General features: G+C 46.7%; 1 protein-coding gene across 1 annotated transcript in view; it reads left to right on the top strand.

The window, feature by feature from the left end:
- Window positions 1–24,678, top strand: part of Adamts2 (ADAM metallopeptidase with thrombospondin type 1 motif 2) — a 136,543-nt gene that overhangs the window by 18,096 nt on the left and 93,769 nt on the right. The window lies entirely within an intron of this gene.

Here is a 24,678-nt window from a genome sequence, read left to right on the forward strand (position 1 = left end):
CTTATCTTCATCTTCAGGGTAAAAGTACAGACCCCTGAGCCTCTCTGACCAGACGTATCTTACTTTTGGATATACTATTTTCCTTCTCTACCCAAGGTGAAGACTAGCCTTGGAGGGGACCATTGAACTGAGCCACACAGATGAACCAAAAGATTGATCTGAGAAGGGGCCTGAGGGGATCAGGGCCTAACTTGAGTTAAGGATGTCATAGGAAAGCAGTTGAGGCTGTTTTAGTCTATGTGGCAGCATTAACAGAGGAGATGGGGAGGGGGGTAGTTGTCTCTAGTGAGAGGCCAGAAGGATTGGGAGCTCCATTCGCATGATGGATTCCTCACTATCCCTCTTCCAGGAATCCTTGCCCACCTCTCTGTCATTGCAGTTAGCACAGGCTTTGTTTCTGCATCTCTTTACTGGTTTACCTTTCCCAGGTCAGGAACTCTTTTGATATTCTGAGGAGACCCACAAACCCTTATGAAAAGAATATTTTTAATGCATAAGTCAGCATACCAAAGGAAGTTAATTCTGCTAACATCGGAAATCAATTGCCATATATCCGTTACACATGCCTTTTCACTTCTTATCATCCTTTTTAATTTGGCGGTAGTTTTGTTGAGATATAATTCACACGCCATATGTTCATTCATTCAAGGTGCAAAGTTCAGCGGGCATTAGTGCATTCACAGGGGTGTGCAGACTTCACCATCGTGAATCTGAGAACGTGCTCATCATTCACGAGCTTCCAGATCATAGATGCTTTCTCCATATATACCTATCCTAAGGGATCTCTTATCTTTGTGTCTCTATTGATTTGTCTATTCTGTATAGTTCATATAAATGCCCTTTGTGTCTGGCTTTTTTTCACTAAAATGTTTTGAGGAGCATGCATGCCATGGCCTGTATCACAATTTCCTTTGGTTTCCTGGATGATGCTGTTTTATTGCATAAGTGTATTCCGTGATTCCACTGTCCACCTTTTAACATCTGTGTCTAGGTATGAGCATTCATGTGCATGTTTTTCATGTGCTTTTGTGTGTGTGCAGGTCCTGGAGCTTCAACTCAGGATATAGTTACTGCCTCTTAGTTTTTTTTCCACTCAAGGTTGGTCCTTTACCACCAGCGGGTTTTTTTTTTTTGGATAGTCCTGGGCCTTGAACTCAGGGCCTTGGCACTGTCCTTGGGCTTTCTTAAGGCTATAGCTCTATCACTTGAGCCACAGCACCATTCTGGCTTTTTTCTATGTATGTGGTACCAAGGAATTGAACCCGGGTCTTCGTGCATGCTTGGCAAGCACTCTACCACTAGGCTAAACTCCCAGCCCTTTGAAAAAATTTTTTTTTAATTGAAGAAAGAGTTTTCTTTCCAGGCTGGTTTCAAATCCTGATCCTCAGATCTCAGCCTCCTTAGTAGCTAGAATTACAGGTATGAGCCACAAGTACCAGAATTTTTCATGTGCTTTTTAAAAATTAATGTACTCAATAACAAGACCTAGGAGTGCATCTTACAATCTCTATACATTCTCATAGTCATGTTCAGACAATGAAGGACCACACAGAGGACAGTCACTTCATAAGATTACTGTAATATAGGAATGAAAGATTTCTACCACTTACAGGCATCATCATCACAGTTCAGTGCACTCTTGTATGTCTGTGATAATGCTGGCTCAAACAAATATGCTATGTGCCAGTCACATTACAGGGTAGCAACACAGTGAATACAGTATATAATACTTGATTATCAAATGACTACATTACTGATTCATGCATTTACTGTACTTGCTTTGTAGCAGCAATTGAGTGTGTTCCTACTTAAAACTACTGGGCACAGAGGCTCATGCCTGTAATCCTGGCTATTCAGGAGGTGAGATATGAAGATTGAGGCTCAGAGAGTTGGGGAATAATTTATGGGACCCTGTCTCTTCCAGCAGGGTGTGATGATGTGCTTTCTGCAAGTCTAGCTACTTGGGAGACATAGGTAGGAGAATTATGGTAAAGGCGGGCCAGGGCCAAAACAATCATGACTCTATTCGAAAAATAACAAAAGCAAAAAAGTGGCTCAAGTGATAGAGGATTTGCTTCATTTAATACAGACTCTCAAGTTCGAAAATTCCAGTATTGTGCCATGCCCTCCCCAAAGAGAAGGTGTACTGTGAAACACTTGACCTCAGCCATCTTCTGTGTCTTCAGTCCTTGTTCACATCAAGAGACGGTGTCTGGTGACTGAGCTGGGCTCTCTCTGTTCACACACATGCCCTCTGGAATGCTCGCCTCTGGGATGACCCCACTGATGCATCTCTTTTCGGTGTCGAGTGGTGTGCGGCAGTGGTTCAGGTCAGGCCAATGGGAAGGTGCTTTGGTCGAATCTGCCATAGAGGACAAGAGGTGGGCCTGCACACTGCTGTGAGGGGCACAGGCCTGCCAGTGCCTTAGTTCACAATATGGGTACTGCCAGCTCACAGGTGATGGTAGAGCATTCTCTTCTGGTTCCTGGAGCCTGAGGGAAGAACTTTGTAGTATCCACATCAAGGTTGTGGCCATCCTACCTCACTCTTGGCCACACTGCAGCCCTCTGTGTAAGTGACCCATTCCTCTTGTCATTAATTTTGGAGGGGGGGGCATTCAGTCCCTTCTACATAGCTTCTCTGTGGTTTTTCTCTATTGTCTTTTCTTCCTAGCTATCTAGAAGGAGCTCAGCCAGAGGCCATCAGCAGGGCCTACCACAGAGATCCAGTTCCCCTGCCACTGATTGGGTTGGTATTTGCCTCTTGGGAACACCAGGCTGCTATCTTTTTTTCAGCAGCCTCTGACAACCCCATCCTGTGCTGGTGTGGCTTCTTAGTTCTATGGAAGCTGTTCATCTTGTCTCTGGGGTGGGCTTAGTGAGAAGTCTGGGGTCCTCAGGTCTCTGTTTGCAGGCAGGGTCTAATCCTCTTGGTTTACTGCTGGGCACAGTGTTGCCTCGGAGTGGTGCTCATGTAGGAGATGCCTTACAGAGCATCCCTTTTGGGGGATACCTTCAGGTGTGTGCAAGAGCAGCTCCCCATGGCATTTCCAGGCCCCCACTGGAAGCAGCTGTAACCCAGAGCTGCTTCTTGCTTTCTAATGCTGTGCTTTATGCTTTTCAGCCCCACTTGGCCCAGCCTTTCCTTGTCCAGGAAGCTGCCAGGCCCTTGTCTGGTGACCTCCCAGAAGGGCCTCCTGTCCTGCTGCTTGTATTTCAGAGACAGCTGGAGGCCTCCCCATTCTTTTCTGAGCTATCTAGAATTGGCTCCCGGCCTTCTTGTGTCTCCTGAGTATCTTATGTGGCCATGGAGGCTCTTTCTATTTCAGGGCTTGCAGGAGCACCCGGTGCTGTCCTGGGGTTTTCCCTGAAGCAAGATGGATCACTGCTTATGGGGGACCTAGGTAGTGGTGGGAGACACAGACCCTGAATTCCTATGTGACCTTGGGTCGTTTCTAGCACCTCTCTGAACCTCTGGGGACTGATTGGAAGCAGGAATGGGTTGTATTCTCTTTTCCCACACCGAGCCAAATCCCGAGGACCCTGGAATTCCCAGAGCCAGTCGCCCTGAGGTGATTTACAACCTTACACCATTTCTCCCCCTCCTGTTTTTCTTTAATCAAAAGGTGTTTTTAACCTGTCTTTGTATAAAGCAAAATGCATAAATAGAACAAGGCAAGCAAAGTGAACTCTTGTCTCTCAGCATCAACATCTCAGCATGTGTGTTCCATATCTATGCATAGTGTACAAACATAAAAAAAAACCCATATTGTACATTCTCTTTGTGACCTGCTTTCGTTCATGATCTATATAATGGACACATCTCTGCATCAGCTTGTTCTTGCTTTAACATCTTTGACCAGAGGCCTTGTGATCTATTTAGGAAGTATGGAGAGGCCAGGATCTCCAGAGTCCTGGAGGTGAGTGGCTGTGAGCTAAAAAGGATGCTGGAGAGGGTCAGTCTCAGCTTGGGCTTGACCAGAGAGGAGAAGGGCTTGGGGAGAGGCTGGGTATTTTCTCAGTCTCCCAAATGGGTAGGGAAACATTTGTGTGAAGGTTTTGGTGAAGAATCAGGCTTGGGTAGAGTGTCAGTTGGGAACACTCTGTACCAAGGGGCATCTTTACCTAGGAAGGATGGCAGTAAAGGAGGAGGAGGAAAGATAGCACTCCTATTTCCCCAATGGGTGGAGACGATGGAGAAGGAGGGAGAGCTTTATGAGAGAGGCTGTCTGTGTGTTGAAGGATGAAAATGATCCAAGAGGAAGGAATTGGTAGAGTGGATGTCAGAGTGCTTTGTGTTCTGTAGCAAGGAGTGTGGGCGGGTGGCTGCTAGATTGATGAGATGAGAGACCAATGAGGAGCGAGGAGATGGAGGAAACAGCATTCTCCATGATATAGTCACTGCTGTGAAGGTTTTGCATGCACATACTCAAATGTGTACATAGTATTTCGGGTATATTGGGTGTTTGAACCCTTTCACTTTGTCCAGGAGATTTTAAGTGGCTTGAATTAATTCATAAACCAGGACAAGGATCCAGGGAAGAGGGAGAATTTGGAGTTATAGAAGAGAAAGACAGTATTAAAAGTTAATCCTCAAGGGCTAGGAGTTTGGCCTAGTTGTAGAGTGCTTGCCTAGCAGGCAGGAAGACCCAGGTTTGATTCCTTGGTTTCACATACATAGAAAAAGCTGATGCTGTGGTGCTATGGCTCAAGTGGTAGAGCTCTAGCCTTGAGAAAGCCCAAAGACAGTGCTCAGACCCTGAGTTCAAGCCCCAGGCCTGACAAAAAAAAAGAATCCTCAAGCATCAGAAATTAGTTAAACTGGCTTAAGTATGTATGTATGTATATATGCATGCATGCATGCATGCATGCATGTATGTACATCTGTCTATCTATCATCTACATGTATACACACACAAACATATTCAAGCACAGGGCTCTTTAGTGTCAGGTACAACTGGATCTAGGTGTTTCAAAGAAAATTTTAGTCGCTGTCTCTTTTTATTTATTTGTTTGTTTTCACTTTTGCCAACTCTTAGCTCCCTTCTTTGTTAATTTCATTCTTAGGCATTCTCTTTGCATGAGAAAGAAAAATGGCTGCAGGCAGCTGCCACATGACACCCTCACAACTTGACAACTTAGGGAACAGTGTATCTTTTCCAATTGTCCTTGGATTTAATCTAATGGCTTTATGTCTTAGTCTGTTTTCTGTTGCTATAGAAGAATGCCTGAGACAGGGTCATTTACAGAGAAAGAGGGTTCATTCAGGCTCAAGGTTCTGGAAGCTGTGAAGTCCATGACAGAGCTGCTTTGTCTGGTAAGGATTTTTTTTTTTTCTCCTGATGCTGCTGCAAATCACGGTAGAAGGACAAATGTACACATAGGAAAGAGGCAAAACAGGACAGGCAGCCTCACTTTTTGATCCCCCCTTCCCCCCTCCTCCCACTGCTGCTTACCTCCTAACACTGCTCTGTTGGGCGGGGGAGGGAAACAAGCCTCAATTAGAGTTCCAGTGGGGGACAGTCCAGATTCAAATGATGGCAGCTAGCCTGTGGCAAGTCCTTGTCCTGAGCTGTATTTACCATGGCCTGATGACACATTCTGCAAGTCAGAGACTGGGTCCCTGTGACCTTTTCCTCCCTCTGTGGCAGAGAGGAAGTGTGTGTGTGTGGGGGGGGGGGCGTCCTGAGGACACAGGGGCTATGGAAGCAAGGGGAGGGTGGGCAGTGGCAAGGCAGACTCAAGTTCTCAAGGAAGAGGCTGGGGCCAGGACTGGCGTCCAGGGAGGCCAGAGGGGGAGAGAATGGGAACCATGAAGCCAGGGGTTGATTGATCTCAGGCTGCTAGCATGAGTGGCCTGAATGCAGAAAAGCAAGCACTGGGACAGGGCAAAACAGTCTTTTTACCTCAGGAGCCAAAGACCAAGGAATTATCAGCTGAGCTGGGTGGAGATGTGGCCAGCTGGTTTGTGCTGATCAACAGAGACCTGGAGGAGCGCACTGGGGAGCCGGGCTGGTGATGGCTCTGCCTGGGAGGGGCTGAGTCTAGTTTTCAGAGTTATACTGTGTGCGGTTTCTGGGTGAAAAGCTGGGGGCCACAGTCTTGCCTCAGCGGAGAATGGGGGATTCTGTTCTATTGGCTGCGCGTGGGTGGAGTGGGGTGGGATGACATGGGGAGTCGGACAATAAGCAAGAGATCAAATAGACACCATTTTAGCTAGTGCAAAGAACTGGGACAGTAAGCCTCAAGCAATGAGGCCGAGGGCGGCTAACAAGGTGACTGAGCATGCCTATGTGTGAAGGTGAGGCATGCGTGAGTGTGCGTGTGTGGAATGCACACGCACACGCTTGTGTGTCATACATATGTATGTACAGGTGTGATGTTTATGCAGGAGTGATTCCCATGCATACACACAGAATGTGTGAGGGCACTGATGTAGCATGTGTGCACACATAGGTTCTTGTGTAGGTGTTTGCGTGGGCCATGCATGTTTACATGTGGTATGAGGACACATTGCATGATACATGTGTGCAGTGCACGCATGTGCTTGGTTCTGGTCGAGCACACACCTGGTGTGTAGGATTTGTGAGTGCCGGTGTGTCAAGGGCATAGCTTGGTAAGGAGCCTCACGCTCATAACCTAGATTTAATACCTTCCCCTCCTCTAGAGAAAGCAGAGGGAAACACCATGCAGGTTAGGGGTACATACCTCTTTTTTTTTTTTGCCAGTCCTGGGGCTAGAACTCAGGGCCTGGGTACTGTCCTTGAGCCTTCTCAACATTATTGCTCTACTACTTGAGTCATAACACCACTTCCGACTTTTTGTGTGTATGTAGTACTGAGGAATTGAACCCAGGGCCCAGGGGTACATACCTCTTGACCTCCTGCCCCTGGATACCAGACTTCAGTGTCCAGAACCCAAGAACTAATATCTCTTTCCCCTCAAAGGCCTTGGCATTCCTCATCCAGCCACCTTGGTCCAGAGCAGGAGCTGTCCCGTCCTTGTCCATGCCAGTTGCTGGCCTGTGGCTCTTGTCATCTGACCCCCTAGATGGAAAAGAGAGGTGGCCCAGTGCCTGCTGAAGCCCCCATGTGCATTTAGCTCATTCCTACCTCCCAGGGACAGGGCTCTAGGCAGCCAGATCAGTTTTCAGGGAGGCCTGTGGCTGTCCCAGTCTTTCCCAACCTGGTGCCTTCTCTCGCTCTCTTTCTCTCTTTATGTCTGGCTCCTCTGCCTCTCCTCCCTCTCCTTGGCTTCAGTCTCATGCTGTTTTAATGAGGGCTCGGCCTCCTGTGCTCCTCAGCTCAGCAGCAGCGTATTTAATTAATAATCTTACATTGCAGTTCTTCAGTGCAAATGCTGCCATTTTATTCCTCGCTAATTGGAAGAGGCTAGTTAAGCTCCGAGATGAATGACCCTTCCCATCAGATGTCTGAGACCGGAATCTCCATCAGGGTGGTTTGGCTGAGCCAGGCGCTACTGGTGGCTCTGTGCCAGAGCTTTGGGCCGAAAGGACAGAAAAGCCAGCCCTTTGCTGTGCCATCTGTCCAAGGAGGGACTGTTTGCTAATGGTTAGAGCAGAGATGCAGCCCAAGGAGAAGGCCTACTCCTGACTTTGGGGAGGACATGAAGGTGGGATCGTGGTCCACACTGGTTTGTCATTGCCTGTTCCTGGTGTCATAGCCCCTCCCCTTCAACACAGGGCCTCAGTATGGGTTTCTGGAACCTTCCTCTGGCCCAGTTCACTATGCCTTCCTAAGTCGCTGTGACCTAGCCTCGTGACACTGGCCTCCGCTGAAAGTGTTGAAATCATATCTTCTCATGCATATGAACACGTGTGTCCCACATGCATGTGAGTTCGTGTTTTCAGCATAGCCCCTCTTTCCGTAGCAACGAGGGAGACGTATGTCACAATGCCATATTGCTGGCTTGGTCACCCTGGGGTGAGCAGCAGGGAGAGGTAAAGGGGACCTTCTCAGGGTCACTTCATGGGCTTCCCCTATAGACGGATGGCTCAGGCCACACTGGTATAAGGCAGAACAATCAAAACCACCTGTCAGAGGAGAAAGAGCAAATAAACGATCATTCCCAGAATCAGAGTTGTGGGCTTTGGAAGTCCACATGCTCCTTCCTCGTCGGGTTGGTGGCAGGGATTGGGGTGAGAAGGGCACCATCTGAGCAGGCTGGGACGCACAGTATGATACTGTGTTCTCTGCCAGCTGGAATCTTCAGGGACAAGGACCGTGCTCGTCAGTGGCTCAGCATGGATTTATGAGGACCTGTCAGGAAACCAGGGAGGAGCTGCTGTGGCTCTACGGGCCACCTCATGTCAGCCCCATGGTAGAGTTGGCAGGAGGCTGGTACTGATGCCAGCAGCACAGGCATGAGTGGGGCCCTGTGGCTAAGAATTAGCTACATTCCCTTCCCTTCCCTTCCCTTCCCTTCCCTTCCCTTCTTTTTCTTCCCTTCTTTCCTCTCTTACTTCCTTCTGTCTTCACTAGGAATCAAACCCAGGTCCTCATGCATGCTAGGCAAGTGCTCTCTATTGGAGGGAAAAGAAAGAAAGGGAGATAAGGGATGCATCTCTTCTTTTGATCCTTCTCTTTCTCCTACCTCCCTCCCTCCCTTCCTCCCTCCCCCTCCTTTCTTCCCTCCCTCCCTTCCTTCCTTCCTTCCTTCCTTCCTTCCTTCCTTCCTTCCTTCCTTCCTTCCTCTCCACTCCTCATTTGGTGAGAAACTCCCCCCTCTTTCCTCTGCCCTAGGCTTTGGGGACCAAGCTGTGAGAGGTAGACTAGCCAATCCGGCCTCTTTGGCCTCTCTGAGCCTGGGTTCCTATAGAGACATGAGGGTCTGAGATGCTATCGCTAGAGTAAGAAGGATGTTCTGTCAGGGTGGGGATCCCCTAAAGAAGGCAGGCAGGAACCCGGCATACTCACAGGCTGTGAAATCCTCCCTGATTCTGTGGTTGTCACACACACACACACACACACACACACACACACACACACACACACACACACACACGAAGTCTCCTCATTTCAGCCATTGTAAGCAACTCCTAGCCTGCAGCTCCAGTGGGTTCACTGTGGATCTCCCTGGGGGAACAGAGTTGTCAGCCAATGCCACCTGAGGGAACAGGGAAACTTTTTTTTTTTTTGTGGGAAGGGGGTCTGTATTATTCTTTTTAAAGTCTTTGTAATGTACTTGGTGGTACCCTTGCTCTAGTCTGCTCCTTCCCCTCCCCCCAGAGGTACCCACTCTCGTGACCCTGGACTTTAATGTGCATCTGTGACTCTCTTCCTTGTAGCATCTGCCCTTTCTCTCTGGGAGCTTTCAGAACTTCCTCTTCAACTTTGATGTCCCTTGGTTTGATTATAATGAGTCTAGATAGGGAGCTTTTTCTTAGCCATGTATTGATAAATTCTTTGAATCCACTGAAGTTGAAATCTTTCATCTAATCTTGGGACATTCCTGGCTATTATTACTATTTTTTTTTTTCAAATTTACTCTTCTCTGGCTCTCCTTATAGTCCTTGTGGGATTCATCCATGTCACCTTCTCTTGTGCCTTCTCTCCCTGATGCTGTCCCAAAGCATCGAACCAAATTTCTTAGCTCTGAGTTGGTGCTTGGGCTGACCTGTTCTATTTGACTCAACTCCCCAGTCCTTTTTGGACTTAATGTTTGTACTAACTGGTTCTTGGGAGCTATTCTCTCCTGCTGTGTTTCCAGAATTGTCCAGTATCCCTGAGAACCCAGATCCTGTTGGTTTCAACAGGATTCTCTTTAGGCTGGATAAGGTACTCTAGGTTCCCTGGGGCTCCATGACTGTGCTGGTTTTACAGGAGAGCTCACATCCAGCTTCGAGGTCACATCTCTCCTAGTGAGCAGGGCTAAAGCCCCCAGAGCTTGCTTTCCTTCTACCCATGTGTGCATACAGATGTGAACTGGAATTACTGACCCAGGCTCCCAGCTATCTGGGTTAACAACAGAGGGAACCAGTGTCTTTGGGGACACTCCATAGCACTCCATAGACACTGGTACAGTGACACCAACCTCACACAGTACTGTCCTTGGTGCCTTACGTAAGGTAGGGCTTTCAGCCTCGTCCCTGGGTCTTAGGAAGATGTCAGGAGGAGGAGGAGGGGCTGAGAAACAGAAGAGTGAGAGAGGTCCAGGATGGACAGGAAAAAGAGGAAGCCAGGTGAATCCTAGATTGTTGGCAGGTGATTATCCAGAGCTTTGGAGGTAAAGGAGAGGCCAAGCTCCAGGGGAGCTCCAGGGGAGGCCAAGACTGCAGGGGAGTGGAGGGAGGAGGGAAGGTGCAGAGTGTCCATGAAGATGGCCAGCCTCAAGGCCTGAGTTCCCCAAGGCTATGCTGACATCCCTGTGTCCCTCGTGGCTCTTGCTTGGCACACAGAGGAGCAGAGACAGGACCCTGGAGGCTTCTACCACTGGGGAGAGAGTCTGCTGGCATGAAGCTTAGAGCTCTGTGGTGACTGGTGATTGGTTAAGGAGGTGCAGTCATCGCTTGTGAGGCTTTGCTTCCTCCTGTGTAAGCTGGGGGCCTGGTATAGTGCTGATGTGGCTTCTGGCTGAGGGAGTTACAGTGCCTGGGCACAGCAGCAAGAAGCAGGAAGGCTTGGGAGCCCAGGGAAGTGGGTTCTGGGGCTGTGAGTAGAGCACAGTGGATTGACGACTCTTGTTTCAAAAAGAAAGGGGAAAAACAGTGTGTGTTCCGGCCACACTGTGGGCTGGGGGAGGAGCCCCATTCCTGCCCGGCTCCCTGCACCCTCACCTCCCGCGCTCACTTAGCTCAGTGCTGGCCATTGCCCAGCTCTGAGTGAGACGTGGCAGCCAGGAGCTGCCGCTTAGCCAAGCCCCAGATGGCTGGCGCGAGGTGCTTCCCCTGAGCTGAGCAAGACAAGGACAAGGCCTGACCTGGTGGGAGGGGCAGGAAGGGATCAGGAGCCTGGGAGATGCCGTCCCTGGTTCTGGCTCAAGCCCAGCTCTGGACCCCATCTGAAGCCTCCATGTGGACACGGAAGGCTGGAGCCTGGAGTTTGGAGTGTGTGTGTGTGTGTGTGTGTGTGTGTGTGTGTGTGTATGCGCACGCGCATGTGCAAGGAGCCTTCATCAGGTTCTGGCCAGGACCCTGATCCATGCTAACATACTTGCTAAGGCCAGGTCCTTCTCTGCTTCATGGGTAAGTGCATGTGCACACATGTGAGTGCCTGTGTGTGTGTGAATGTACATGTGTGTCATCTTTACAGGCCATTCTCAAAAGTGCAGCCCTGCGGGGATTTAGGCTCTTGATTGGTTCTGACCAGAGTTTTAAATATTACATTGCCTGTCAATTTACAGTGGAATTCTGCCCCCAATACCACTTACCATAGCCAGGATATGAGCCATGGCTCACGCCTATAATCCTAGCTACTCAGGTGGCTGAGATCTGAGGATTGTGGTTTGAAGCCCAGGTGGAAAAGTCCCTGAGAGACTCACCTCCAATAAGCTACTCAGAAAAAGCGGAAGTTGTACTGTGGCTCAAGGGATAGAGTGCTTGCCTTGAGCATAAACAGGTTCAGGGACAGTTCTAGGCCCTGAGTTCAAGGCCCTGGATTGGCAAAAAACAAAAACAGAAAACCCCAAACCTCATCATCGATAGACAATAGAATAAATCAGGAAGGCATTTAATACACTAATCTACCAACTGTCACAGTTTATTCTCACAAAGTACACAGGCAAAAAAAAAAAAAAAAGAAATCACCTGGTCACCTAACGAAACTACCCATTTTAGAGTATCTCATGAAAACAGAACACAGCACACGCTCGAGTACCAGTCACATCCCTCGTGGTCACGTGACTGAGAGCTGTGGCTGTCCCAGCCATGTCAACCTGGGAAGAGGTCCAGCTTCCACATCTGAAGTACAATTTCCACCCAATGTGTATCACTTTTGCACCATCGTAGTCAAAAAGTCATAAATGGATCCATCGGGAGTTAGAAATCCTCTTCTGTTGCCTTTTCCTAATGTGTCAGGTTTCAACACCAGCTCTTGACTTCTTTGCAATGGCAGAGAAGGGTTTTTAGACCCTTGGCAACCTGAGGATTATCCCTTGTCCCATGTTTCCAGAATAATCCTGTCACCACTTTTTGTCTATGTTTGAGTTCCTGGTTGTATTAGTTTCCTGTGCTACCAGAAGAGAAGAACCACCAACTTCACTGGCTTGAAACAATAGGAATTTCTTCTCACAGTTTTGGAGGCTGAAATCAGTTTTAACAGGCCAATATCAGGCTCCTTCTGGAGACTTTGGTGCAGATGCTGCCATTTTCTCCTTCCAGAGTCTGGTGACAGCCAGTTCTCCTTGGCTTATGGCCACATCCCCGACTGTCAGGGCCAGTATACTCAGTCTGCCTCATGTGGCTTTCTGTGTCTATTCTGTCTCTCTCTTGTTGCATCACTGTCATAAATTTGTGGTCTGTCTTAGTCCTTTCGGTATTCTTTAACTAAATACTGCAACCAAAATGCCATGCACAATAGAAATTTATTCTTCATAGCTTTATTTCTGGAGGTTGGAAGTTTGAAACCATTGTCCCAGCCTATGGCAGAAGGGGTGAAGGACGCCTCTGGGGTTTCTTATTTAAGAACACTAGTCTCCTTCCTGAGAACTCTATCCACACCATCACCTACCTAAGATTGCTATGTTGAGGCTGTAGGTTTCAACAAATGAATTAAGTGGAAGGAGGTCATAGATATTCAACTGACAGCGAGTCTCATCTGCTATTACCAAAGATAACAGTTGCTATCTCAGAGTCTTCAATGTAATAATTTTCCAGTCCTTTTTTCTCCTTTTTTAACAAATAAAGTTCCCTAATTCTATGGATTAGGCCAGGGTATATGTTAGGAAGCCTTTTTTGGAGGAGGGGTCCTGTCCTGGGCCTTGAACTCAGGACCTGGGCTCTGTCCCTGAGCTTTTTTTTTTTTTTTCAAGGCTAGCATTCTAACAGAGCAGAGATTGGGTTCAACTCTAGTCCACATGAGTAAGGGAGAGATTGCTAGCCAAGGAGCAGGTGGGGTCAGCAATGGAAAATGAAGAGGGATTCTGGCTATGAACAGGCTGTGTTAGTTTTCATTGCTGTGACAAATATCTGAGGAAAACAGTTGAAAATAGGAAGATTTTGTTTCGGCTCATGTGTTCAGAGGTTAGAATTCATAAGTGGTTGATTCCATTGCTTTTAGGACCATGGCAAGGCAGAAGATACAAAGCTAAGAAGGCGGGGTGGGGGGGGAGAGAGAGAGAGACAGAGAGAGACAGAAAGAGAGAGACAGAGAGAGAGAGAGAGAGAGACAGAGAGAGACAGAGAGAGACAGAGAGGGAGAAAGAGACAGAGGGAAAGACAGATACAGAGAGAGACAGAGACCAAACCAAGAACAAGATTAACCCCCCAGAGCATACCATTAGTGTATTTCCTCCAGCCAGATCCCCCCTCTGCTAGCTCATTCAGTATGAATCCGCCAATGGACTCATCCATTGATGAAGTTAGCCCCCTTGTGATTCAATCCCCTTTTTGTAGTGCCACCAGCTGTGGGGACCAAGACTATACAACGTGAGCCTTTTGTTGGGGGTAGGGGGAGGTACTTCATATTCAAGTCCAAGTCTCACCTACCAGGGTTCTTACTGGGGCAAAAAAAAAAAAAAGCCACAGTGCTCAGACATCTGCCGTACCATACTGGGCTATGGAAGATGGGCTTCTGGTGGAACTCACTCAGCGCGGCTCTTGCTGTGATTAGAGGCTGCTGGACGTGCTTAGCTGAGCCTAGGAGAAGTCACCAGGCACACGATTAGAGTTTGGCTGGGCAGAGACTCTCCGTCAGTGTCCGCCATCCACAATCTTCCTTGTTCTTGCCAGTCGATTGACATTGCTGTGAGTCTCTGCGATTGACATTGCTGTGAGTCTCTGCGTGTGCCTCCCAGCCGTCCACGCCTGGCTAAATGAGCCACCTAGTTTTCCTGCCCTGCAGGCAGTTTGGGAGAGAGCAATGTGGAAGGGGCCTTGCCTCAGAACCCAGGAAAGGACAGGCATTGGACATAGGCTTTCCAGAGCAGCGTCCGGCCAGAGGCCAGCTCCTCCCAGCTGGGCAGGCCAGGCTTTGGGTGGAGCTCCCGGGGATGGGGTGTCTGTTCTTTTGGAGGAGTTTGGGAAGGCTTGCCATGGAGCCACATCTGTTGAACATACATATCTTCCCTTGTATAATCTGGTTAGGGGAGTGGTTTTTGCAAATTGTTTCCTGTCGTTGAGAGAGAAGACTACAAAGCTCTGGTTCTGCCATCAGGCTAGGGGTTCTTGGCTTCAACCCAAGGTAGAAGGGAGTAAAGCCACCAGGAATGAACCCCAGTGGGTGGGGTGAAACAGTTTGGGGCAGCTCTGGCCACAGAGGCATGTGTAGCTGATGTGAGTACCTGCCATGTCTTGCTGTCTCTCCTGCCTCTTTGTAAGACTGAGATGTGTCTCCTATTTTACAGTCAGTGATTGTGAGGCCCAGGGAACCATGCCACATTCCTGTCAAGGTGGGGCCCTTGCCTACGCTCTCTCTAGAGCTCCCTGGTTTGAAGATCAGGTCTAGAATGCTGTGGCCAGAGGATCAATGCTGCAGACATCTTGAGTCTGGAGGGTATGGGAAGGGCCCAACGAGGTAGTCTTTCTCTAGACTCAAGCCCCTTTCCATGGAACAGTCAGGGCAGGGGAGCTGGGTCTGTCTTGGAGGCTGGCTTGACCCTCATCTCTCACTGTTTGCCCTGGGAAGTCCGCTGGCTCTTCCTATTGGGAAGTCCTGAGTTTTCAGATATTACTGGAGGCTGTGCTTCTCGTTTTCTCGTTGGGGCTGCTCCACTTCAACTTGCCTTGTAACTTCCTGTGAATACAGAAGCTCCGCCCACAGCCAGGAGGCAGAGAACTTTAGGAAAGCAACAGAAAGGGTTTAGAGCCGGCCTCTTCCATGCCCGAGCCCTGAGCCTCATTGGCCTCTGCCCAGGTGAATGAATGGGTAGCTGAATTAAAAGATTAGGAGAGGGTGTGGTAGGCTCTAGGCTACATTAGCCCCAGCCTAAAGTAGGAATAGGAGCAGAAAGATGGCTCGGAAATACACGTGCCAGGCTCCCTGCCCTGAGAGCTCTCAAGATCCCACCACCTCCTTATGCTGCTGGCATTTCAAGTGCTCTCTTGGCACCACTGAGTTGTGAGGATCCCCGGGACAGTCATTTGTCGGATGGTCCTGGTGTCTCCGACATCCCTTCAGAGCCTCCTGCTGCCGAGACGGGCATGTCAGGCGACTCCAGTTCACCCACCACCGAGCAGGCAATCCAGCCCTCCACAGCATGCACTCGCTTCTGCTTGTTCTGGAAGCCAGTGAACTTGACCCACTGGGTGTGTTTGGCCTTGGGAAGGCCCCTTACGTCATTCCGAAGTGAGAAAGCAAGGGACTCAGGGAGGCCAGGCGACTTTCCCATGTATACGGAGTGCTTGGAAGGCACAGGCACAGGTCTAGGGGTCTCTTAGTCCATCTTCTGTCACTGGTAACTCAATACCACAGACTGGAAGAGTTATAAGGAAAGGAAATGTGTCTTAGCTTAGAGTTTTGGAGGTTCAAGGTCAAGGGGCTGCTTCTGATGAGATCTTTCTTGCTGGCAGATTTCACAGATGGCACAGAGCCAGAGGCAAGGGTATGTGTGTGTCTCTTCTGGTCTCCTTCTTATGAAGCCAGCAGGATTCAATCGTCTAAATCTACCTGATGGCATTGCTTTATCCTGACCACCTGCTAAAGGTCTCCCCTTTAAAATACACCTAGACGATTGACGTTCCACCTTCGGATGCAATGAGGATCGAGCCTGAGCTATAGGAGACAAACTGTAGCAAGGGCCATATATCATTCAAGGAGAGCTCTTGTGAGAGCTGGTCAGTGATTCAATAAAGAACCCAAATGCTGATGATTGGGAAATGGAGAGGACGGGGGTGGGGGGGAGAATAGAAACAGGATGGCAGGGAAGCGGCATTTATACGGTGCCAATGTCCTTCTGAGGGGACATCTGCATGAAGACTGGACATCTAGAAGAAGTTCCAGGTGGGAGGGACAGCAGGTGCAAAGGCCCTGGGGCAGGAGCTAAACTGAAAAGTGCCAAGGACAGAAGGAAGACCTCTATGACTGAACTTTAGAGTGGGGAAGGAATGAGTAGTGACGAGGTAGGTCACATGGTGGGAAGACACTGGAGGCAGGCGGTGACAGATCTGCTTCGTGTTTCAGAGATTCTCCTGTGCAGTCAGGCGAGGAATAGAGAATGAGGTCACAGAGGCTCAGCTTGTCCAGGCTGCCAGTCTGCCATGCTTGGTGGCACTCTAAGCAGATGGTGCAGCCTGGCCTGGGAAGCACCTGCCATGTGGTCTTCATGCTCAGGCTGTTGAACACTGAGAAACACTCTTTCCTGTATGATGAGCAGTGCTCACCTTGAGGGCCTGGTAAGCCTAAGATCTCTGGAGGCTGAGCTTTGGAGGGTAGCAGTGCCCCCCTTGCAGTTCTCTGTTGGAATAGAAGACAGAGCACAAGAGAGCAGGGGCTAGGGCAGTGATGCTCTGTGGGAGCCTGACCGGGCTAGCAGGGCAGGGGTCTGCTCTGAGCTGGGGCTGGCCTCTGCTTACCTATTTTGCATGTCTTGGTGTGTGTTTCCCTCTGCCAGGGGCTCTGACCTAGGCTTGCCAAGACTGCCATAACCTTCCTTTGGCAGGCTGGGGCGTGAGGGAGTTCTGGGGCCTCTTGCAGCCACAGGCTGCCCTGGTCCCTAGGGTGTGTGTGTGTGTCTGTCTGTCTGTCTGTCTGTCTGTCTGTGCCAGGTCTTTGGACTCAGGGTCTGGGTGCTGTCCCTGAGCTTTTTTTTTTTTTTTTTTTTTTTTTTTCCCCCTCAAATCAATCACTTTCTACTTGAGCCACAACTCGATTTCTGGCTTTTTTTTTTTTTTGGTAGTTTATTAGAAATAAGAGTCTCATGGACTTTCTTGCCCTGGCTGGCTTTGACCCACGATCCTCAGATTTCAGCCTCCTGAGTAGCTATGGTTATAAGCATGAGCCACTGGCGCCTGGCCTTCGATTCCATTTTTAATTACTCATCCTTTAAAATGTTCTTCATGTAAAACCTGCAGCCATGTGGATTTGGGAGCTCAGAGGCCCTGTCCAGGCTCTCTTGGTCATCATCACTCTCAAGACGTATCCTTTTAGACCATATTCTCTGTGTTTGCCTGTTCTTTAGAGAAGATAGTGTTGTTTTTGACTTTCTTCCATTTCTTCAAAAAAAAATACTACATAAATGTGCTTGAAGCAGATACTGTAATTACCATCCTATAATTTACATTTTTTTGTGCTCAACACTGGATCCCAGAATCCTACTTGTGTTGGCTATGTGGAGGCTGAGTTTAGTTTATAAATCCTGGCCCAGTGCTATCCCACATGGGGACTACATAGACTATTTCACATCCCTTCCTGCCTGCATCCCGGGCTGCCATCCAATGTCTTGCCATCGAAGGCAAGCTACTTTCTGCTGCTCTGTGGTAAGGGTGACGACGTGCTCGTGAGTGGGTCTTCTGGAGTAGACCCATTGTGGGAAGACCTTTGTGCATTTTAGCATGGAGAGCTGTCTGGCTTCCCTACACCCTAAGGACAATGATCGAGGACCATGGAGGGTAGTCACGTGTGTCTCCAGCCTTTCCAGCAGCCACATTGGATGCAGACTGATTTTTTTTTTTCTTCTCACTATTGCCTTCTCTTTCCTGCACTTTCTTCTATCTAGGTCTGAGGTTTTATCCATGGTAAGAAGAGGGGACACTGAGTTGGGTTCTGAAGGCTGAGTAGGAGTTTTCTAAGTGGAAGAGTCTTAGGAGAGAGACCGTCAGAAGTTGAGCTCTGGGTGTGGAGGGGTACAGAACACTCTGTGGGGATCATGGGTCAGTGGCTGGGGTCCAGGGAGCACTCCGGAGAGACTCACAAGCAGGTTCTACCTGTGGACATTTGTGAGCACGAGCTGACTTCCCTCTCCTGTGACTCAGGATACCACCTGGAGAGAGCTAGTGAGTGAGTATGGCAGGATTCCAGGGTTAACCCTGCATTTGCTTATCCTGCCTTGTTCCCAAGCAGGACCAGCCAGCATCTTTGTATCCACCTTGAGAGATATGATCCACAGCTGCCTTCGAAACTCACATCTGGCCCTGGTCATGTTTGGTGTCTGCATAGGTCCCTCAGAGCCAGCTGCATTGAGCTGGATGTCTGTCTGTCTAAACACCACACGATCTTTAGTACTATAGCTGCGTATTGATTGGGCTTGGATATCATGTGACAATGCCCACTTCCTCTGTCTTTTCCGAGTTGTCATTATTCCTCTCCCTTTCCACACCACAGAACTTTTAGAATAATTTTGTCCGTACCGTGAAAGTTCCTATTCCTGTTTTGATTTCACCTGTTCCACATTCGGTTGGCCGAGAAGTGACATTCATATAGATTATTATTTTTCCCAATCCATGAACATTGTATACCGACCTCTCTGCTGATTTAGGTTTTCTGTGATTTTTTTTTTCCGTTATCAGAGTTTTATGGTTTTCATAATGAAATTATATATATGTATATTTAAGGTTGACAATCAAGTGTATTGCTTCGTGTGTTTCAGGTGTGTAAATGGTTTAGAAATTTAATTTGGTTTCCGCGATTTCATTGGAAGAATATAGAAATACTGATTTTTGTTTTCATCTTAGATTCTAGGACCTTCTTATATATTTGTGTATGAGTTATAGAGTTCATTTGATAGGTTTTTAATATTTATTTATTTATTTATTTATTTATTTTATTTGCCAGTCCTGGGGCTTGAACTCAGAGCCTGGGTACTGTCCTTGAGCTTTCCTCAAGGCTAGAGCCACTTGAGCTACAGCACCACTTCTGGCTTTTCTATGTATGTGGTACTGAGGAATCAAACCCAGGTCTTTGTGCATGCTAGGCAAGCACTCTACCACTAGGCCAAACTCCCTGCCCCTATATAGGTGTTTTTTGAACTATCCATGTAGGACAATCATATTGGATGTGAATAATGACTGCTTGAAATTCTTACTCACCTATCTGTATGCCTTGTAGTTATTTTTCTCCCTTATTTACGTTATCCGGGATTCCCAATACAAGGCTGACTAGTAGGGGAAACGGGCCTTATCATGGGGACAAGTAGATTTTCTTGATGGGGTTTTATGTTAGCTTTCATTGCTTGTTTTAGCAGTACTAAGTTTTCAATTCAGGACCGCGGTAGCTTGCTGGGCAGGTACTCTGCTACTGGGCCCATGTTTCCAGCTATTTTTTGCTTTCGGTTATTATTCAGGTGGAATCTCATGTTTTTTCCAGGTCCAGTCTCAGATTGTGACCCTCCCATTTAGCCTCCGACAAAACTGGGATTTAATAAGGTCTTATTATTCTTGTTCATTAATGAATATTGTTTTAAATTAAATAGTTCTTTTGTTATTGTCATAAGGGTGATGCACAGAGGGATTACTGCTTCATAAGTCAAATAATGAGTAGTTTTCTTTTTGGACAATGTTACACCTTCCTTTGCTTCTCCTGTTTTTTCCCCTCCCATCTTTGCCTACAACTTGTATAGTTCATTTTCAACACAGTGTCCACTGAGTACCACGGCTTCATTTGTCCACCCTTTCTCTCCCAAATGTCGATTATTTTTTTCTTTGCCAGGCCTGGGGACTTAACTTAGGGCCTGAGAACTATCCTTGGGCTTTCTCAAGGCTAGAGCCCTACCACTTGAGCCAAATCACCACTTCCAGCTTTTTCTATCTATGTGGTATCTGGGAATCGAACCCTGGTCTTCTTGCATGCTAGGCAAGCAGTCTACCACTAGGCCAAACTCCCAGGCCTCAAATGTTGATGTTTTAAATCACATTTCTGTCCATCATGTGATGTGATCATGTGTTTTTCTTCTTTAGTCTGTTAGAAGAATGGCTTAATTGGTTATTCGACTAATGTGTCAGACTGCATCTCCAGAATAGATTTAATCTACATGTGGCATATTCTGTTCTATTTGCCAATGTTTTATTGAGAATTTTTTACATCTGTGTTCATGAGGGAAATCGGTCATAGGTTTTTCTTCTTTATTTAACTGGTTTTAAAACCTGGATACTGTGCAGAATCAGTGTCATTTCTTCCCTAAATGTCTAGTAGAATTTGCCAGTAAAACTTTTAGGGCTTGGAGATTTCTTTTGAGAAGCTTTGGAACAATGAATTCTGTTTCCTTTCTAGTTACAGGGCTTTTCAAAGTATTTACTTCATCCTGAGCGAGTTTTACCTTCCTTGTTCATGGTATTTGACGAAACCATGTATTTCATAATGTTGAATTTATGTGCAGGAAGTTTATAATATTCTGCATCCTCCTCCTCCTCCTCTTCCTCCTCCTCCTCCTCCTCTTCCTCCTCCTTCTCTTCCTCCTTCTTTTACCTCCTTCTGTCATGGAGCTTGAATTCAGGGCCTGGGCACTGTCCCTGAGTTGTTTGTTTTTTTCCTCTCAAGGCTAGCACTCTACCCCTTGAGCCACAGCACCACTTCTGGTTTTCTGGTGGTTCATTGGAGATAAGAGTCTCATAGACTTTTCTGCCCAGGCTGGCTTTGAATCAAAATCCTCAGATTTCAACCACTGGTGCTTGGCTCTGTTTTTTTAATGCCTGTAAGAAATATCTTTTTTTAAACATCCACGATGCTCCTAATTTATAGTTTCTAATTTGTCCCTTGGTTTCAATAGAGATTTGTCAATCTTATGAATTCTTATAAAGAACCAACTGTTGTTTTCATTGATTTTCTGAATTAAAAAAATTTGTTGTCCGAAGAGTGGCCTAGTGGTAGAGTGCTTGCCTAGTATACACAAAGTCCTGGATTTGATTCCTCAGTATCACATACATAGAAAAAGCAAGAAATGAAGCTGTGACTCAAGTGGTAGGGTGCTAGCCCCAGGACTGGCAAAAAAAAAAAAATCAATTTCATTAACTTTTAACCTTTTGTTTTTCATTTTCTTCTTGCTTCGGATTTATTTTGTTCCTCTTTTTCTAACTATTGAACTTTTTAAAAATGTGTATTTCATTTTTCTCCTGCTGTGTTTGGTGTGTAGTGTTTGGAGTGTTTGCTCTAGAGTTTTATAATGAACAGCTTGACTTTTTTTTTCCTCCAGTGTATATAGAAGCATTGTTTTACCAAGTGGAGCTGAGTGTTGAAGCTCTATTCTCATGTGGGTCTCTGTTTCTCACCCCTTTCTGTTGTAATTGTATTGTGTTCTCCTATATACATCTGCTTTCTCTGTCCTTTTTTTTTTTTTTTTTTTTCCAGTCCTGGAGCTTGAACTCTGGGCCTGGGCTCTGTCCCCGAACCTCTTTGTGCTCAATGCTAGCATTCTACCACTTGAGCCACCACACCACTTCTAGTTTTTTCTGAGGAGTTCAAAGCCAGCTTTGAACTGTGATCCTCAGATCTCAGCCTCCTGAGTATCCTGGATCGCAGGTGTGAGCCACCAGCACCCAGCCTACTTTTTATTTTAAATTGCTCTAGGCTATTAGATGTTTCCAGACATAGACCATTTTTTTTTTTTTTTTGGTAATCCTGGGGTCTTGGGGTTTGAACTCAGTGCCTGGGCACTATCCTTGGGTTTTCTCAAGACTATTCCTCTACCACTTGAGCCATCATACCACTTTTGGCTTTTTCTTTATATGTGGTACTGAGGAATCGAGCCCAGGGCTTCTTGTGTGCTAGGCAAGCACTCTACCACTAGTTCACGCTCCTGGCCCACACAGATCATTTTTCATCTTCCTTTGTTCCCGATGTTCACGTCTTCCTTTTCCATTTAAAGAACTTTCTATAGAATAACTGAGAACAGGGCTGGGATGCAGCTCAGTGGCAAAGCGTTTGCTTAGCAAGTGCAATGCCCTGGGTTCGATCCCCAGTACCAAAAAAGAAACAACAACAACAACAACAACAAAACCCCCAATGTCTTTATTTTTCTATAATTCTTTTTTTCCTTTATTACTAGTTTTGGTGATTTATGGAATGCCATGTGATAATTTCATATATGCATACAATGTGTTTTCTCCTTCCCTCCCTCCCCTTTGTCTTTTGTGGGTTCAGGACCTGGGAGCTGTCTTTGAGCTTTTCTGCTCGAGAATAGTGCGTTACCACTTTGAGCCACAGTGCCACTTCCAGTTTTCTGGTGGTTAATAGGGGATAAAAGTCTCATGAACTTTCCCGCCCTGGCTGGCTTTGAACAGTGATCCTCAGATCTCAGCTCCCTGAGTAGCTAGGATTACACATGAGAGCCACCAGCACCCCACCGATCGCTGGAATTCTTGAAAAATATCTTTCCTGGACATAAAATTCTTACCTTGTTTTTTTTTCAGTACATCAGCAGGGGTTTTCCCATATCCTTTGGGCTTCCTGGTTCTGATGATAAATCTGCAGTTATCTGACTCATTGTTTCCCTGTTTCTTCGACTACTTTCAACATTGTCTTGTGTTTAGCAGTTTGGTGATAGCATGTGTGGGAGTGTATTTCCTCGGATTTATCCCTTTCAAGTTTTTCATGCTGTTGAATCTGTAGGGTTATGTCTCTCAAGAGTTTGGGAAGTTCCTAGCCATTATTTTTTATGCACATGCTCAGTAATGCTCTTTGTCCCTCTTCCTCCTGGGATATGACAAATGGTCCAGTTTTCTTATGCAGGCTGACAAGCTCTTTTCATTAAGCGTATTTTACTTTCTGTGGTTCACTTTGGATAATTTTTTTATGGCTTAATCATCACGCAATCCTCTATCATCTTAGTCCTGTGGCTGACTGAGCCTGTCCTGTGACTTTCTGTTATTGTCTTCTGCTTGGTGATCATTATTTTTCATTAGTGATGGAATTGATGCTAGGACCTCTGGCATGCTAGCCAAGTCCCTTCCACTTGAATCACTCCTCAGCCTGTAGTTTCCTATTTTGTTCTTATTTATTTATTTATTGGGGTGGCATTGGGGTTTGGAGTTTGAGTCTCCCCGTTGCCTGACTTGACTGTACTATTTGAGCCATGACCCCAGTCCATTTTTTATTTTAGTTAATTCTCAGGTAGAGTCTCAAGATTTTGCCTATGGCTGGATTCAGGCAGTGATTCCAGTATGGGAGTACATAACTCTGCCCAACTTGCTCATTCAAATAATGTCCTGCTAGCTTTTTGCCCAAGTTGTGCTTGACTTGTTTTCTTTGTGCCCAGTGGGGACACAAAGACATATAAGCCACTGCTCCCAGCCCTGTGGTTTTTTTTTTTTTATGAGTTTTTGTCCGATGGGTCTTCAATGTACATCTTCTGCCACTGTCTCCTAAATAACTACAATTCCAGGAATGTACCACCTCATCTGGTTTCCATTTGGTTTTTGAAAAAAAGAGAGAAAGAAAGAAAGAGCAACTTACTTTTTTACTGACACTATTTTTCCATTAGTCGCAGGAGTTTTTAATCCTTACTTTGTATTTATAATAGCTAATTTGACAACACTATCATATAACCCAAACCTATATGGTATTATAGTCTTAATATCTTTGTGTGGGGAGTGCCAGTCCTAAAGCTTAAATTCAGTCTGTGTGCTGTCCCTAGGTTTCTTTTGTTCAATGCTAGTATTCCACCACTTGAGCCACAGCGCCACTACTGGATTTTTTTGGGTAGTTTACTAGAGATAAAAATCTCATAGATTTTCCTGCCCAGGCTGTCTTTGAGCCATGATTCTTAGATCTCAGCCTCCTGAGTAGCTAGGATTACAGGCATGAGCCACTGGTGTTTGGGTTTCATATCTATTAAGTGGAGATTTTCACATTTTTCTTTGTCGTTGCTGTTGTTTATTTGCTTGTCAGTTTCCTAACACCATGAGAAAATATCAGCGATCAGAAGTAATGCACATATAAGGAAGAAAGGCTTATTTTGGTTCATGGTTTCACAGGCTTCAAATCAAGGGATTGTTGATCCCATATTATGGCTCAGATTGTGTGGTAGAGGAAACATCTCAAATCATATAGCATCCAGAAACCTTCAGGGATTTGTTCCAGTCACCTAACTTATACTTACTAGGCCCTACCTTTTAAAGGTTCCCCCATTTCTCATTGCTTACTACAGGCTGCTGACCAAACCTTCAATGCAGGGACCTTTGGGGGAACAATTAAGATCCAAATGCAGCACCAACTAGTGTTGGGCTGTATCCTGACCATTTCTATACTACCCTATGAGACCGTGAATCTCGTTCAAATGCTATACAGCAGGAGGTTATTTTTGCCTCATCCGATCATTGATTCTTCGGGGCTTCAGGCTGCAGATTCCATCATGGCTACAGATTGTGGTTTCAATGTCAGGAGCCTTGTTCAAGTTAGACGCACACCTGTCCCTTCCAGGGGCAAGTCTGGGGTTTTGCATTGCTCCAACCTTCTAAGATAGGCCCAAGAGAGGCTCTGTGTCAAGACCCTGGCTAAAGACAGGGCTTTACATACCCCATTCAGTTGCACAGAGAGAGACAGAAAAGTAATGGGGCTTCGGGTTGGGATGTAGCTCAGTGGCTATAATGTCCTAAGTTCGATCCCCCAGTAACAGAAAAGAAAAGACAGAAAAACA

This window comes from Megascapheus bottae, chromosome 29 (assembly GCF_031878675.1).
Source record: "Megascapheus bottae isolate mThoBot1 chromosome 29, mThoBot2.hap1, whole genome shotgun sequence".
Taxonomy (NCBI): domain Eukaryota; kingdom Metazoa; phylum Chordata; class Mammalia; order Rodentia; family Geomyidae; genus Megascapheus; species Megascapheus bottae.